Source organism: Acinonyx jubatus, chromosome B1 (genome assembly GCF_027475565.1).
Source record: "Acinonyx jubatus isolate Ajub_Pintada_27869175 chromosome B1, VMU_Ajub_asm_v1.0, whole genome shotgun sequence".
Lineage (NCBI taxonomy): Eukaryota > Metazoa > Chordata > Mammalia > Carnivora > Felidae > Acinonyx > Acinonyx jubatus.
The window spans coordinates 188748023-188762380 of record NC_069382.1 but is presented as its reverse complement, the minus strand read 5'-3'; the positions used below and the strand labels follow the sequence as shown (position 1 = coordinate 188762380).

The 14358-nt window shown below is 40.6% G+C and overlaps 1 long non-coding RNA gene across 1 annotated transcript; it reads left to right on the top strand.

Annotated features, from left to right (window-relative positions):
* The first annotated feature begins 425 nt into the window (after nucleotides 1-425).
* On the top strand, nucleotides 426-5184 carry LOC113594503 (uncharacterized). The gene is made up of 3 exons (XR_003414880.2): nucleotides 426-652; nucleotides 3019-3109; nucleotides 4139-5184. It is a non-coding gene; the product is annotated as an uncharacterized LOC113594503 (long non-coding RNA).
* The last annotated feature ends 9174 nt before the right edge of the window (nucleotides 5185-14358 follow it).

Sequence of the window (14358 nt, the reverse complement as noted above, 5' to 3'; positions counted from 1 at the left end):
GCCAAATGGCACATTTGGGGGAGGTTCCTTCGGAACTCCTTCAGAAGGTAAACCATAAAATCAAAAGAAAATGGGTACCTATGGGGAATTGCTTTGTAGGTTTGACTCTCAAATCATGCAAATTATTTACACAATTTAAAACAATTTAATTTTAAATTATCAATTACTAATAACAGAAAGTGTTTTTAAAAAGAAGAGAAAAAAGAAACCACAGGGTCCAAATGGGGCCACTTGCCCCTCTGACAACAAACCGAGACTTAATTGCAAGAATGTGACCTTTACCCAGTCAATCTGGAATTTCCTGATTAGCATTAGGGAGGTGAGCAGCATGAAAGAGTCCTGCCCTTCCCCCAAAGGAAGGGAACCTTGCCTGAAACAATTCCTTTCTTTTACTAGTAATTTCCTTGTCCCAACCCACTTCTGCCTATAGAAGTCTTTCGTTTTGTACAGCTCCTTAGCCCCTGTCAACTTGCTAGACGGGATGCTGCCCAATTCTTGAACTGCTGGACAAAACCAGTTAGGCCTTCCGACTTACTCAGTTGAACTTTCATTTTTTTAATAAAAGTGAAATGAAACAGATGAACTTCATTGAAAGTCCACTTTTGTGTCAAATCCACAAGAGAACAAGAAATTCAAGTGATGGGGAAGCACAGTGAGTTGACTTTTTATTCATAGTGGGATACAAAAAGAACCGGTGCCACCCCCAAATACGTGTAAAAGTTTTAAAGTGATGATATTGGTCATGACAATATTATTTTGAGATTGTTGCATTTGCTTTGAGAGACAATGCAGTTGAATAATTATGTCAAATGTAAACTTTACGACAGCAAAGAAGGGACCGTGAAGCAAATAATCCATTTTCTTCAATGTAAACGAATTGTAGGAAAAAGAAAGGGAGAGACAGCCTACAGGTTAAAATAAACTTAAAACACCTATCAAACAATCACAATAGATAGACCTTATTGAATGCTGATTCACACAAGAAAAGATGTTTTTTAAGAGGTGGCCTTTAAGAGACGACTGGAAATTTTAATAAGGCTGGACACTTGATATTGATAACTTACGGCTGTTTTGTTTTGTATAGTAATGAAACAGGGGTTATGCTTTAAAAAGGAATTCTTACCTGTTTAACATACATCTTGATGTATTTAAAAATGAAATGATATGATAATGAGAATTAGGTCATAAGAATAACAGAGTAGAAATGAGTGGGAGTACCGAGGAAATAAATTGACCATCAGTTGATAATCATTGAAATGGAGTGGTGAGGACATGTGGAGGCATTATATTATTCATTCGATTTTTGTGTATATTTGATATTTTCCAAAATAAGATAATAAGAAATGTCAACCTCATAAAAATACAGAGATTGCTAACATTTGTTAGATTTATAAATGAAGCATAAATTTACAAGATGAAACTAAAATCCTAAGGAAGACCTAGGTTTTGTGAATCTGTAACTTTAATAAATTGAATTCCAATTGTTTAAGGCAAGATGCAACTTCTGAATGTGTTTTCTATGTATAAAAAACCAATCTCAGGGGCATGAAAATGCAAACTTAACAACACAAAGGCTTAGAGGAAAACAGCCTGGACTCAAATTCCTTCTCACCTGGAACTACAGTTATAAAATACAAAGTGCTTAGAACAGTACCTAGCACATAGGTAACAGTCAGGAAATTTCAGCAATCATGATTATCATCAGCCTGGGCATTGGAAAGAGAAAGGACCTTTTTCAAATATTGACCCTTCCATTTATGAACTCGGGACAAGTTATTTGGTTCCACTTAAGAAATACAGATGAGAGCGTCTTCTGTGTGCTCACCCTGAGAAACTGGGTCACTGATGTCAAGGTGTTAATAATCTACAGTCTAAAGTAAATCTGTTTCTTCAGTTCTAAAACTGTTATCCTAATGATCAAAGATCATACGTTTTCACCGACTGGTTTTGCAAATGAAGTGAAACTAGTTCTAACAATCTAACTAGAAAAATCCCCAAATGAAAACAAAAAAAAAAATTCTGTTTGTAGCACCCTGCCAGATGAAAATAGTCTGAAAGAATGGAAATATTTTGTGCTTTTGTTCACCACGCCCACTGCTGGTGTTGATCTGCTCTCTAAAAGGACCTACCCACTGCCCTCTGTTCAACGAACTTCTCGTCTTTCCTATTAATCCAGGAAAGATTGCATTAATTCACAAATTGCAATTTGGATTTAAATATCAGGCCCTCCTCCATTTTGTTAATGTAATTTATCACATTACGGGTAATTTCTGATGCTCAGAAACCCAGCACCATCACCTTCCATTCGTGCATTCAACAAGTCTTTTCTACTGCCTACAACATGCGCGCGTCTGAGCTAGGAATTGAGGCAATCACTAAACACAGATGCAAAAGAGCTTATGCCTTAGCAAGACAATAAGCAATATACCTTACAGGAATAAATTACATAGTATGTTAGATAGTGAAATATGCATGGAAAAAATTAATGAGTACAGACGCATGAAAGAGGTGTCTAATAACATTTGCTGACTGATTATATATATATATGTATATGGTGTATATATGGTATATGGTGTGTGTGTGTGTGTGTGTGTATACTGTGTGTGTATATATATATATACACACACACACACATTTGACTTCTATATGGTGTCTTCTATACACACACACACACACACACACACACACATATTTGACTTCTACCAATCTCTGTAGATAGTTGTCTATGAACAACTCCTGATACTTCACAAACAATTGTTTCTGCTGACACCCACTTAATTTACTGGTAAGAGTTTCTGTTCTTGGGAAAAAATCCTTTGGAGTTCATAATACTGACATATGGTGTTCTCAGTCTTTCAGCAACACAACACATCTATTGCTTCCGTAGAGTCCAGTGGAACCCATACTCCCGTATCACACTTGGTAAATGTTTCCTCACTGAGCGTCCTACACTCCTGGTAGATTGCAGCTTGGGCTGGTTTTTCATTTGTGTGTTTTTAATCAAGTACCTTCCGACAGAGCACATACTCTTTGCCGCCACCTGAAGATTCCAAGCAAACTCTGAATGTACAGCCAGAGCTCTCCACTCAGGGGTACCAGGACTGTTGAGGTGAGAGGGCTCTGAGAGATGAGTTCGACGCCTCCCTCTGTAGCTGGGTGCTCTTGAAGGCTCACTTTGCCACCTGGTCTAGTCTATTGGCCAGTGACGGCCAACACCATGCAGCAATGTGATTCTTTCCCCGCGGCTTTTGCTATCTGGGATCTCTCTACTGCCGTAGCAGTCACACCTGTGCAATCACGTAGGGCCTAGAAGGGGGATTCTGTACAAAAGTACCAGAGGCCTCCTCTCCGAACTCTTACGGGGCTGCTGAGAAGTTTCGTGCTTAGTTGTAACATTTAGCCCATCCCCTCCCTGCCTGTCCATCTAGGTTGGTTTTTCCTTTCTTGTGTTGACTCCCTTGTTTGTGAGAGGGATCAGAATGTGACATCCCAAAATATGCCACTTTGGCATCAGGCTTATTTTGAGCCGAAGGCAATTAAGAAACTGCAGGGGCACCTGGGTGGCTCAGTCAGTTAAGCATCAGCTCAGGTCATGATCTGGCGGTTCATGGGTTCGAGCTCCGCGTTGGGCTCTGTGCTGACAGCTCAGAGACTGGAGCCTGCATCGGATTCTGTGTCTCCCTCTCTCTCTCTGTCCCTCCCCCGCTCAGGCCCTGTGTGTCTCCCTCTCAAAAATAAAACATTAAAAAAAATTAAAAAGAAAAAGAAACTGCATACCCAAGAGACCTGGGTCCTATCTCTGCCTAAAAGCTGGGGCACAAAATTACCTTTTGTGAAGGAAATTTACATTTGTAAAGGTGTCCTCCTCTTAGGAGACAACTCTTAGCATCTGAGATGACTTTGATCTGCATGACAAACCTTATTAATCATTCTTAGTCACCTGCTCACAACTTACCTCCCTAGAAGCCCCAATCTCTGCTTTCCTTTACCTATTCACTTCTCTGTCCTTGATTACAGTTTGTTAAAATGCTATGTAAGCTCTTGGGTCAAACCACCTCTTTGGGGTTTTTACTTTTCTGTGAAGCCTCCATATGCATGTAAAATTAACCTTTTTTCCTGTTAATCTGTCTTTTGTCAGTTTAATTCACAGACCCCAGCTACAGAACAGAAGAACAGAAGAAAAGGGCCTGAAGAAGTCAGCCAAAGCTGGACCTCAGGCGGCTGAGACTGTCGGCTGGAACTTGCTTAGCATCACTGAGCCGGCTAGGAAAAGGAAGATACTTCTCCACCCTCTTTCCTTTGACTAGCAAAACCTATGTTTCCCTCCAGAAGCAGTTCATTTATCACTTCCTCTTGCAGCCTTGATGCCCCATCAGAATTTATATCCCCAACCAATCCTCCATGGTCCTTATACTATTATATTGATTGGTATACACGCCAAAGGGGATCAGAATTTGTCACTTCAAAATGCGCTCTTTTGGCATAAGGATTATTTTAAGCTTGTTGTTTTTAAGAAACTACAGACACAGGAGAAGCTCTGATAACCAAATAGAAGTTACCCGTCTTAAGAGTCACATAAACACATAAGGAAAGCCTCCATTTATAAGGGCGTCTCCCTCACTGTCCAGGGAAGAGAGGGTGGCCAGATCTCTAGAAACTCTGATCAATGCACAATTCAAAGACTTAACTCTCCATAATAAGCATACTTTTGTTTACTGTGCTTTCTAATAAGTTCCCGGAAGTGGTGCCCCAACCCCCAACATACTGCTTTGCTTTGGTTGAGATGATTTTACCATGACAGCCTAGGCTGTTTCATTTTTTTTAAAATATAATTTATTGTCACATTGGCTTACATACAACACCCAGTGCTCGTCCCAACGAGTGATGGCCTGGGCTATTTCAAACACTTACCGCTCTTCCTGGGTATCATACACAGGGGGTACATATGTTATAAAAACTGTATGTCTTTCTTCTCTTAATCTGTCTTTTTATTACAGGGGTGTAATAAAGCCTAGAAAGATAGAGGGGAAATTATTTTTCTTCCCCCACAATGCCTTTCTCCCCAGAGAGGCTGTAAGATCTTTAATGGTGAGACTAAGACATATGGTATTTACCATTGCAATTCCCAGGATTAAAAGTATGGTACACCCTAGAAAAAATAATAATAAAATAAATTAAATTTAAAATTAAGGGGCGCCTGGGTGGCTTGGTTGGTTAAGCGTCCGACTTCAGCTCAGGTCATGATCTCACGGTCCGTGGGTTCGAGCCCCGCGTCGGGCTCTGTGCTGACAGCTCAGAGCCTGGAGCCTGTTTCAGACTCTGTGTCTCCCTCTCTCTCTGCCCCTCCCCTGTTCATTCTCTGTCTCTCTCTGTCTCAAAAATAAAATAAAATGTTAAAAAAATTAAAAAAAAAAATAAATGTAAAATTAAACGCTTTCTGAGAAAATGAGAGAGCACAAGCAGGGGAGGGATAGAGAGAGGGAGACATAGAATCTGAAGCAGGCTCCAGGCTCTGAGCTGTCAGCACAGAGCCCAACACAGGGCTCGAACCCACTGACCACGAGATCACGACCTGAGCCAAAATCGGACCCTTAATCGATTAAGCTACACAGACACCCTTAAACTTCTGTGTTTCAATTCAAGCTTCTTGTTTAAAGAAAAGACAGAGATTGGGGAACAAGTAATATATGATCAGGAAACAAACAGTGTGGATTCTTTGGGCAGCTAACCTGATTTCTTTAATAAGTCAATGGCATGGAAAAGAAGGGAAAAGAAGGCAAGAATACTCTTTTAGAATAAAAAAGACTTAAAAATATATTACAACAAATAGCAACATGTAAACCTGTTATAAGACATTTTGAGATGGTTAAGGGACTCTGAGTAGGGAGAGAGTATTAGGTAATACTAAAAGTTATTGTTCACTAAGTATAAAAACAGTATTTTGGTTGTGAGTGAAATGTCCTTATTTAAGGGTATAATAATGTGATGTAAAGGATTTTCCTGAAAATACTACAGCAAAATAAATGGAGTAATTGATAAAAAATACAAATAAGGCATATGTAGGTTATGCAGTACAATAAATACATATATTTGGTCTTTGTCCCCTATTTCTAAACCAAAGCTCCTAAAATTCTTGGAATTTCCTGAGTGATAGGTCTTTTGTCATTAACAAAAAAAAATCCCTCTCACTCCCACCTGAGTTTATGCTAGTGAGGTGATTCGTGGGGGTGTCTTAGATGGCTTCAAGATGGGGGCTGACCACCAGAGGAACTAACCATGTGATTAGGGGATTAGAACTTCCAGCCTCACTTCCAACCTTCAGGGAGGGAAAGGGGACTGGAAATTGAGTTCAATCACCAATGGCTGACGATTTAATCAATCATGTCTGTATCAGGAAACCCCATACAAAGATCCTAGAGAAACAAGGTTCAGGGAAGCGTCTGGATCGGTGAACACTTTGATAGGTTAGAAGAGTGGCATGGAAGCTGTTGCCCCAAATTTTATCCTGTGCCTCTCTTCCATTTGGCCGTTATTGAGTTGCGTCTATTGTCATAAAGTGATGATCATAAACAAGGCGCTTTTTTGAGTTCTGTTTGTCATTCTAGTGAGTTATCGAACCCGGGGGAGGTAGCCTGAGATGTCCCAAATTTGTAGCTGGCTAAGCAGAAGTGCAGGTAACCTGGGGACCCCATATGCGCTGGCATCTAAAGTGGGGACGGTCCTGTGGGAGTGAGCTCTTGACCCATGTATGGCATCTGTGCTTGCTCCAAATGGGTAGTATCAGAATTCAGTGGAGTTGGGCATCGCTCAGTTGGTATTGGGGGATTGTCATTTGTTGAAAAATGACACAGAGTAATGATGGCAAAATGTCGGTAATTGTTGCATCTGTGAGATGGGCACAAGGCAGTCCGTTACACTATTCTTTCTGCTGTTGTGCGTTTCAAAACTCCTACCAAAAACATTAAAAACTTAAAGAGACACTTTTTTTTAATGAGTTTGACCATTCTGACAATATTTGCAAAATATAGACATCATAAAAAGATATAGTGATACCTCATACTGATTTTAATTTGCATCCCTTTTATGACTAATGCTGTTGAGCATCTTTCTATGTGTATATTGGGCATTTATATGTCTTTTTTTGTAAAGCATTATTTCAGTTAACTTTCCCTAAGGAAATGACGCCGTGTGTCCACAAAAGGATGTGTCTAAGAAGGTTCGTGGCAGCTTTATTCATAACAGAAAAAATATAAAATAAAATAAAATAAAATAAAATAAAATAAAATAAAATAAAATAAAGGAAGCAACTCAAATGTCCACCAGCAGGAAAACAGACAGAGAAATGGTGACATATTATGCAAGGAAATATTACTCATCATTAAAAAGAACAAACTACTTGTTAAATGGAGCAACATAAGTGAATCCTGAAAACATTGTGTTCAATTTAAGAATCCAGACACAAAAGAATACATACTGCATGGTTTCGTTAAGAATTCCAAGATCGGGCAAAATGGATCTGTAGGTATAAAAATGAAAACAATGGTTGTCAGTGGAAGATGAATGGAAAAGGGTAGGAGGGAACTTTCTGGGGTGACAGAAAGGTTCTGTTATTTTGAGTGGGCTACTGGTTAGCCAGGTGCACACATTTGTCAAAGTCCATCAAATTCTATACGTAAGATCTGTATATTTTATTCTATATAATTATACTCCAACTTAAAGAGAGAGAGGGAGAATATACCTAACACAAAGGAATGTGTTGTTAGTGATGGTATTTCAGACATTAGCAAAAGAGGTTTTTTTTTTTAAGTTTATTTATTTTGAGAGACAGTGTGTGTGTGTGTGTGTGTGTGTGTGCACATGCACGTGAATGGGGGAGGGGCAGAGAGAGGGAGAGAGAGAGAGAATCCCAAGCAGGTGCTCTGCTGTTGGCACATGGCCCACCCAGGGCTCCACCTCATGAACCGTGAGATCATGACCTGAGCCGAAATCAAGAGTCAGATGCTTAACTGCCTGAGCCACCCAGGTGCCCCAGCAAGGGAGGTGTTTTAAGGTAGAAGGACACATCCACCTGGTCTTTCTGCCAGGAGGGAACCTGTGCCTCAGGACTCTTACGATCACCCTGAGAAACCGAATTCGCCTTTGCTTAAGCATCAGTGCAGGGCAGTCCGCGGTCCTCCCTGTCTGAACTTCTCTTGCTACAGTAGCAATCCAGAATTCTTAGTGTGACACCATGGAAACAGTGTTACTTTCTCTACAGGCCACACAAGTGACCCTGCCACTGACATCCTTCGTGGATGAAGAAGCAGAAATCTGATTAGCCATAAGTGGGTTGTATCTGACTGGAAGGGACACTGTGGACAGGCACACCTTACTTCCAGGTCTAAGTGCTTACCCCATGGACTTCAGGGCTCTCAGTCCCCACAACTTACCTGTCGGATTTCTCAGGGAGTAGGCATGAAGGCTCAGTCATAAGAAGGGATAAAGTGAAAAGTGAAATTATTTCATACATTTTGAGACCACTGTGTATTTTGGGGTTTATGAACTAGAAATATACTCTATTAGTAGTATTTGTCTAGATCACAGAAAATGATTAGTAAAATATATTCATCCTCCCCTGGGATATTAGGGGCTGTCATAACACAGGGCCACAGGCCAGAGGGCTTAAACAACAGAAATTAATTTTCTCACAATCCTGGAGGCTGGAAGTCTGAGATCAAGACGGTGTCAGCAGGTTGCATTTCTTTTAAGGTCTCTTTTCTTGACTTGTGGATGGCTGTCTTCCTCCAGCGTCTTCCTGTGGTCACCCCCCTGCGTGTGTCTGTGTTCCCATCTCTTCTCATAAGGTCGGCAGTCATATCAGATTAAAGCTCACCCATATGATCTCATTTTAACTTAATTACCTCTTTAAAAACACTATTTCCAAATACAGTCCCATTTCGAGGTACTGGGGACTAGGAATTCAACATGTGAATTTGGGGGGACATAACTTAACCTATAAAACCAGGTGAAATGCCTATTGTCCTCATTTTGCTCATAAGACAAGTGAGCCTCAAGAAACTAAGGGACTAGGTCAGAGCTTGGTGACATGTAACGATGGGTGTGATGGACCACGTCCCTTGAGCCTCTCCATTTTAATGCAGCCTGGTTGACTTCCAACTGCCAGTATGGGAACCTCATTCATGGGGGGCCTCCTTTGAAGCTTGGACTGTCACTTTGTCTGTCTCTCAGCAAGGAGTGCCTGAGATTACCTTCCCCCCGGAGCCGCCCCAACCAGTTACTGATGGGAATAGGTGCATCAATCCTCTAGCACCCCCCCCTTAGGTAGGAAACCTCTGAGAAGAGCATTTCCACATTTCCTCAGTGAAATGAAACTTCTGTTGCCCTTCGTTGTAGCTGGCTTGACTATATGCCCCCGTGGCCTTCCCATCTCGGTGTCACTTTCCCTAGCTAGTATATGCTTCGCTTGCCAGATAAAGTCCTTGACTTTGAGTCGTGCGTCAGAGTCTGGTTCTAGGGAACTCAGACCAAGACAATGAGATTCAAACCTAAGGTTTTTGACTGTACAGTCTGTTCCACCATACTGTAAATTATAGGTCCAACTGTGAAATTGTGACTTGGACCATTTTTGTGACCTAGAAAAAATGGCAATACTATATAGTTCAAGTGTATAGCAGTAGAAATATATGTGTATGTGTACACATATAAATCACCACAGAAAATGGGTGCACATATGCACATGTAATAAAACATAACACACATTTTATAATGCAAAGAGACTACCTGCTTCATCTTTTTAAAGCAAATGTCTCTATGTCTCTTGGGGCGCCTGGACGGCTCAGTCGGTTGAGCATCCAACTTTGGCTCAGGTTACGATCTCACGGTCAGTGAGTTCAAACCCCCTGTCGGGCTCTGGGCTGACAGCTCAGAGCCTGGAGCCTGTTTCAGAGTCTGTGTCTCCCTCTCTCTCTGCCTCCACCCACTCGTGCTCTGTCTCTCTCTGTCTCAAAAATAAATAAATGTTAAAAGCCTTTGTGTCTCTCCTTTTCCTTAAATTTTTTAGTAATTATATCACTGCCATGCTCAAATTCAGGTTTCATAGAATAATATTGATATACTATTATTTTCTGTCTCCCTCCTTTTCCCCTTGGCTTGTTCTCTGCCCTCTTTGTTCTGTTTCGATATTACTAAGTTGCTTAGAATTAATAACAAAAGAAGAAGAAAACACTGTACTATCGCCCAAGTCTTTGCCCTTCCCCACTGGGAAACATTCTTTCGTCTTGAACAACTCAACAGCCAAAGCTTTTCCTCTGCTCCCTTCCCCCAGATTGAATGAGTCCAATCCTCCCAGGGCCATCTCTTTACCTTGGATATGAATCCACAACCGTATCAGTCACACTGAACTACAGCATTTTTTATTTGCCTGTCTCCCGTCTCCGACAGTGAGCTCCTGAAGCCAATGCCTGGTTGTGATCCTGCCTGTATGTCCAGTGTCTATTGTAGTCCTCAGGGCACCGTAGGTACTCACTAAATGATACTGAATGAAGATAAAGTCAGACCTTGACCTTTGTTATCTAGGCTCCAGTAAAGCATTGTGCAGAAGGTATATGGACGGTGCCCGTTTCTTTACATTGCATAGTGACTATATACTCAGAAAACAAAAATAAAAGCATATGACCTTCTGACAAAATGGTCCAAGACAGATTTGAATATTTGACCCAAAGTATACTGGGAAAGCAGAGCTATGCTAAACTGTGAAGTTGAAAGTCAGACTGCCTGGGTCCAGTGAGGGTCTAGTGGTTTGACCTTAGGCAGGTCTCTTTAACCCTCTTGTGCCCCGTGTTCTCCATCTGCACAGAGGGATAATAAACGATCCCACCTCAAAGAATTGTGAAGATATTTCAGTCCTGGCGATAAATACAGGCTATTCTAGGATAGCTGTAATGCTGGCCTTTCCATGGCATTTACTCTGAGATTTCACGCAAACGCCAAGCCTTGGTCTCCACAGCTAGACCCAGGAATGGACATATTAATTAATATGGTAAGTGCTCACATGTCTGTGTGTGCTGTGACTGGGAAAGCAGCAGTGGTGAAGCCTGACCCAGGACTTCTCTTCATGGAGTTTCTTGTCTAGGGAAGAGCAACAAACAAACTGGCAATTCTAATATCATGCAAAATGTTTTGAGCCAGTAAAGAGTCTTATGAAAGCTCATGGAGAGGACAACTGCCCTCGCTTGGGGGGCAGGGGGGAGTGGACATGTCGTGTAAGTGGAGGACAGAGAGTGGGAGCTAAGTTAGAGGGCAGAGAGCTGAGAAGCTATGCCCAAAAGGGTGGAGGCTTTATCTTAAGAGTGCTGCATTTTAATCTAGAAAGGAACAGCATCTGTATGCGTCCTAGAGGGATCATTCAGGTGCTAGGTGCAAAATGGAACTCGGCTCTGGGAAGCAGAGAGGCAGGGCCGGAGGAGGAAGATCCATAGGCAGCACCTGTAGCCAGCCATCCAGGCAAAAGCTGGTGGGAGCCTGAACCAGGAAAATGATACTGGCATGTGTGTTAGTTTCCTAAGGTTCCCATAACACAGCATCACATGCCTGGTAGCTTAAAACAGCAGAAATACATTCTCTCACACTTCTGGAGGCTAGGTGTCTGAAATCAAGCAACCGTCAGAGCCACTCTTTCTCTCTGAAGGCTCTGGGGGAGGATCATCCTTACCTCTGTCTAGCTTCTGATGGTTGGCTGCAATTTTGGTGTCCCTTGGCTTGTAAACTCCAACCTCTGCCTCCGTGGTTACATGGCATTGTCCCAGTGTGTCTCTTTCTCTTTGCACAGATTTCTCTCTTTTTATAAGAACACCAGTCATTGGGTTAGGGCCCACGCTAATCCAGTATGATCTCACCTTAATTGATTGCATCTGCAAAGACCTTATTTCCAAAACAAAACAAAACAAAACAAAAATTGGGGGGGGGGATGCGGGGAGGGGTCACTTTCACAGGTACAGAGATTTAGGACCTGAACTTATGTTCTTAAGGAGACAGGATTCAATCTACAAATGAATGGAATCAAATAAATGAATTTAAGAGAGATTACCAGGGAACTGACTCTTTGGGAATAGAAAGGGTTATAAAGGAATCGAAGATATTATTCAGAGAGGTGACTCAGGTAAATTGTGGGTGACTAGTGAATTCCTGGTGAATAGTTAGCACAGCTCATTTAAAAAGGAAGGAGGGAGAAGAGAATTTCAAGGGACAGATGACAAGTGCAGTTTTAGACAGGCGGCTGGAGATACCATTCTTGGCTAACTTCAAACCCTTTAGGGCCAAATGTCTGGGTAGCATTTGAGAATTGGGGATGACTGGATGTCTTAGATGGTAGGGCATCAGCAGGAAAGATTGAGAAGCAAAATCTGAGATGATCTAGAGGTGAAATGTTTCAATTTCCGTGAAATTTGGAATCATAGGCTTTGTATTCTGAGTGCTTAGAAATTATACATGAAAGAATCTCATCTGTGTCTAGGACCATGAACTTTCTAGATTATTGTAATGATGACCCATCTTAATATTTGGGTAAAACTTTAGTTTACAGAATATTACTCCATGTAAATCTGTGTATAGACACATAGATGTACCCCCATTTTCTTCAGCTCAAAAGATCACCCTCCTTAAAACGGAGAAGTCCATGAGAATATATGGACTTAAATCCTGTCTTTATCATTGTCTAATATTATTTTTCCAGAGAAAAGAAGTGATATATCTTTGAAAGCAATCTGATGCCCTTAGATTATAAAGTGCTGTGTGAAAAGCAGGAAAATGACCACCAGAGAGAACTAAAAAATTTTTTGAACCTAAAAATAGAATTCCAAATAGTGCTTTTAAAATGTTGACCAAATTAAAATCAAGTAAAATAACAGATTTATCTCCAAATATTTAAAAGGGAAGAGGTAGTCATGCATTTATAATGCCGAAATGTTATAATTACAAAGAGGACTTTTGGGAATGATGTAATCTATTTTTCTTTTTCCTGGATTAGCTATACTTAATTTAGTGTTCAAGAAGTTTACTCCGTAAATGTAAATAAATATTAGGTATTTTTTCTTTTATTGGGGGGGTGCTTAAGACTTTTTATTTAAATATTTTAAAATTGTGCCTTTTAATAATCCAAATTCTCTGAAAAAATGACTACAGATTAATCTTCATTTAAATATCACTTTTTTTTTTAGAAAAGAGCAGGTGGTGGTGGTAAATCTTAGATGAAGTTAAATGGATTTACTTATTGCAGGACTTCTCAGGGCCTTTGATATGCTATATACTGAATCCCTAACAAGAATGACTATGATATGGCATGAATGAACATTTGCTAAACTTTTTGAACATAAACCTTTTCATCACATAAGACCCTGAAGACAAGCACATCATAGAATATACTTTGGGTAACAATTATTTTAGTAATCAAAATGGATGGACATTTGCCTAATCTTGAGAATCAGTAGACCAGAGATTCCTGATTTTCCTCCTTATTCTAGGTTTAACTTTAATATAAGCCACATTTTTAAAAAAATGTGACTTAAATTTCAGCACCTACGATACAAACTGTAGTCAGTCAGTAAGTATTTATTGAGAATGTATTACGTGTCGGGCACTGTTCTAGGTACCAGGCTTCTGAAGAAATACAAGTCAGCAAATACGTCTGTAAGGGAATGTGTCCTTTCTAACACCGAAGTCTTAGGCTCATCCATTCTTCTAAACTCTACATTTAAGAATTGCAATTCTTCTTTTTTTCTTATAGAATTGATTTAAACTTTCTTTTCAATGCACTTTCACCGGGCAGAGATCTGAGATTTGTCAGATCAATGTCCTCATTGTAAAAGAGAAGCATGAGACCAGATGGGAAAAATAACTGATCCAAAATTACAGAGCATTTAAAGATGGAGGTGAGCTCCAGCTCAAGACCAATCAATCTTGTTTTCCCTTCACCAGCCTGACCTTCCCTTTGCTCAATTCTGAGCCCTCAATGGGTTACTTAATTCCTTAGGTTATAGAGTCCACATACTTAGAACAATAGCTTGGCCGATTCTTGACCAAATGGAAGGTACTGCTTGCAGTCCCAGCATCCAAGACTTTTACCCAGAGAAAGTGCTGGAATGGAGACAAGCACAGATTTACACCCCAATTCAGCCACTAATTTAGTAGTGAGAAGTGGCACAAGTTTCTTAAACTCTGGGCCTCAGTTTACTCATCTCTTCAATGGGATCAACACCAATGACAACTACTACAATAATAGAGAGGCTTTAAGGTGGTGCTTAATAAATATCGTTAAAACTGAACATTCATCTGGGAACCTCGGTGGCTCAGTCGGTTAAGCGT